Source organism: Echinops telfairi, unplaced genomic scaffold (genome assembly GCF_000313985.2).
Source record: "Echinops telfairi isolate 266 unplaced genomic scaffold, ASM31398v2 ScPeMD7_12;HRSCAF=54, whole genome shotgun sequence".
In the NCBI taxonomy this organism is placed as follows: Eukaryota; Metazoa; Chordata; class Mammalia; order Afrosoricida; family Tenrecidae; genus Echinops; species Echinops telfairi.
In genome coordinates, this window is record NW_022103909.1 from 4,653,708 (window position 1) to 4,657,496 (window position 3,789).

The 3,789-nt window shown below is 47.5% G+C and overlaps 1 protein-coding gene across 1 annotated transcript in view; it reads right to left on the reverse strand.

Annotated features, from left to right (window-relative positions):
- Positions 1-3,789, reverse strand: part of LOC101649526 (dynein regulatory complex subunit 2) — a 26,468-nt gene that overhangs the window by 915 nt on the left and 21,764 nt on the right. The gene's annotated exons all lie outside the window — the stretch shown is intronic.

Consider the following 3,789-nt stretch of genomic DNA (forward strand, 5'->3'; position numbering starts at 1 on the left):
TTGGACAGTGTAAGATATGACAAAATAATAATAATTTATAAATTATCAAGGGTTCATGAGGGAGAGGGGAGCAGGGAGGGAGGGGATAAATGAGGAGCTGATACCCTCAAATAGAAAGCAAATGTTTTGAGAATGATGATGGCAACAAATACACAAATGTGCTTGACACAGTGGATGGATGTATGGATTGTGATAAGAGTTGTACGAGCCCCCAATAAAATGATTAAAAAAAGAAAGAAAAACAAAAACAGGCAAAGCCATCTAAAACAACAAAGGAAGTCAAAACCAAGAAAACAACAACAGAATAACAAGAACGAAAAGAAAGCCACTGGCAAAAATGGAAAGCCTATCAATAGTCTAAGGTCTGTTGGGTTTGATGGACTTTCGTATGGTAGAGCCACCTTTCGTTTTTGGAATGAAACCTAGTTGCGCTCAGGTTGATTCTGATGCCTGATAGTCTCGTGTTTGTCCCAGTAGAATTGTACTTGCTAGAGTTTTTCATAGCTGGGTTTTCAGAAGGAAATCAACAGGACTTTAAGGTGCTTTGGGGTGGATCCAAACCTCCAATCTCTCAATTAACAACTGAGAATGTTAACCATGTGCACCAACCAGGGACTCCAAGGTAAACATGTTGTGTGTTGTTGAGTCACTTCTGAGCCACGTGGCCCTGTAAGACCGTGTAGAATTGCCCCACAGAGTTTCCTAGACTGTAATCTTTATGGGGACAGACCACCAGGTCTTCTCTCCAGCAGAAGGACTGGCGCGTTCCCACCTCATGATGGACGATCCTTTTTATGTCTTGCGAGGTTCTATTTGCTTGCATCTTATGAGTTCCGTCTTTGTGAGCATGCGTGTAGTTTTCCTGTTTTCAAATGTCTTTGTCCGGCTTGGCATTAATGGTGTCCTGGCTCGGTTAAAAAGAATTGGGGAAAATAACCTTTCTTTCTACATTTGGAAGAATTTGTGTACATTATTTCTTCCTGGACTGTTTGGTAGAATTCATTGGTTCCAGATCAGGGCCTGAATTCTTATTTATGGGAATTAAAAAAAAAAAGGTAACAGCTTTAGACAGATGCAATTCACATACCATACAGTTCATTCATTTAATAAGCACAATTCGGTGGTTTCTGGCATAGTCAAAGAATTATGGAATCATTACCACTTTCATTTTAGAACATTTTCATCACCCCCAAAAGAACTCCCAGACCATTAGCTTTCACCCTCCTTTTGTGGGAATACTTTAAACTATGGATTCAATGAGGGGCTTTCTGCTTCCTTCCTGGTCAAACTCAGATGCCCACACTTCCCTGAGACTCCTGCCTGCCCAGGCGATGGATGTCGGCACACCAGGAGGCACCAAATTGGGTTCAGGGACTACAAAAGGGCTGAGAATGAATAGGGCAGTGTGCTCACGTTCTGGACCACGGAAATGGTGGACAACCTTAAACTCGGAATTTGCATCCTCATCTACAGAGTGGAGTTATCTCTGTCTGTTTTTCAGGATTGGAGTGGGGCAAATGAAAGAATGTGTATAAAAACTTAAATTACAAAATAACAATTTATTAACAATCAAGGGCTCATGAGGCAGGGGGGAGCGGGGAGGGAGGGGAAAAATGAGGACCTAATACCGGGGGTTTAAGTGGAGAGAAAATGTTTTGAGAATGATGAGGGCAAGGAATGTACAAATGCGCTTTACACAATTGATGTGATAAGAGTTGTATGAGCCCCTAATAAAATGATTTTTTAAAAAAACCTTAAATTTTGGAACGCATCATTAAAATAGTGTGGAAGGCATGGCCATTTGGCTGAAGAGACAGAAATAATCAATAGACCGGCATAAACCTTTAGAGCACCAACTGGATTGTTGGGCACTCGCTGTGTGCTAAGCACTATTTACAGGCTGAATGTGCATTGCCTCACCGAAGTCTTCGGGTAACCCTGTGAAGTAAGAGTTATTATTATTATTTTCCAGATGAGAAAAGCGATGCCTCAAGAGGTTAAGTCATTCACGCTGGTTACACAGAGACCAAGTGACCGGCCCGAGGGGAGGGTTTGGTCAGTTTAGGCTGACTAGTGGCTCTGGAGAGGACTGCACTTGACACTTGTCAGGGGGACCCAGACGTGGCTAGTCCAAAAGCCCTGACCAAGCCATTCGTTCTCCTCTCTCACCTCAAACTTCTCACCTTCTCTCCAGAATTTCTGCGAACCCTTTCCCTTTGCTCTTCTCTCTCTGCTCCCCACGCTGAAATCCAGATTCTTCTCATAGCTCACAAATCATCCCTGGGATGGATGCAGAGGCTCCTGTTTCCATGGTGATGTGGGGAGGCCGGTGCGCCGCGCGCCAAGTGTAGGCGATGCGCAGAATTGGCTCTGGATCCAAAGGTGGACGTCCGCAGAAACCAGGCTCCCGGAGAAGGGATCGATGGGAAAGGCAACTCGGAGTGACTGGTCCTCCCTGGAGCTCCCGAAAAACCTCCACCCCCGCCACGCCCCCGGCCCTCCCCAGATTCCTAATTTGGGAGAGAGAAGAAGCTAAGAAAAAGAAAGTGGTGCGGGCTCCAAAGCAGAAGCTCCCACCCGGGACTTGTTTGAAGACAAAGCCTAGCGGCTGGTTGGGAAGCGGCCCGCTTGGGGCGGGTGGGGGGAAACAACCCCCACCCCTCGGCCCTCTGCTCGCCTCCCCCTCTCCTTCAGGGCTCTGACCTCATTCCCAGCCACCTGGCTCCGTGCCGGGGGCGGAGGGCAGCCGGGCAGCCGGGCAGCCGGCAGGGGGCAGGTGCACCCTCATTAAGGCTTTCGGTGGGATTCCCTCGCTCCGCTCCCACCCCGCCTCCCGCTTTCAGCAGGATTATTTTCAGCTGACAGTCTGCAAAGGCGCAGGAGGTGGATTTCTGGCAGGGGCTGGGAGCCTAGGAAGGGGCTGGGGCCCCACTGGGAAGGAGGGTATCTAGCGCCACAGAATCAGGGGCTGAGCAAAGGGCCCCTGATGTGAATTTTTACTGTCATTTAGGATTTCTTCTGCGTTTTTGCTTTGTTTTGAATCCGTTGATAACATTGAAAGCCCCCTAACCTTGAGCGGGAGGCTTATGCATTCATCCAAAAACTGTTGATGAAGTATCGACTACTGTCGTCAAGAATGGATGTGTCCAATCAAAAACAAGTCTTAACTGGCGGCCTACACAGTGGTTTTTCACAGGGGTGGAGGATGGCTCATTTCTTTGGGGATTATGAGTTAAAAAATACAGGTTCAAAGATGGGGGTGGGGGTGGAAATACAGGTTCTCTCCCACAAAGAACGCATTACAGGCTTACAGACATTTTTTACATGTTTTCAGGAGTGTCATGAACCCTGGAAGCTCCTTCCTGGACCCCAGAATGTAGATGTCAACAGGCAAGTGGGAGACAGCCCAGAGAAGCTTAAACTGGAGTGGAGAAATACAGGTGCACTGGGAGACCCCAGAGGTGGGCCACCTGCCTAGACCGGGGGCCTCCTGGTAGGCTTCTTGGAGGAGGTGGCAGGGAAATTGAAACCTGAAGAGAGAGTCCGGGCCGGCCAGGCAAAGACCCGAGGAGGGATGCTGTGAACAGGGAGGAAAGCATAGATCAGGGATGGGAGTCTTTCTTTCTGCCAACGCCCATTTGGATTTTTTAAAAAACATTTTCGGGGGGGCTCGTACAACTTCTTATCACAATCCATCCATCCATCCATTGTGTCAAGTACATTTGTACATATGTTGCCATCATCATTCTCAAAACATTTGCTTTCTACTTGAGCCCTTGGTATCAGCTC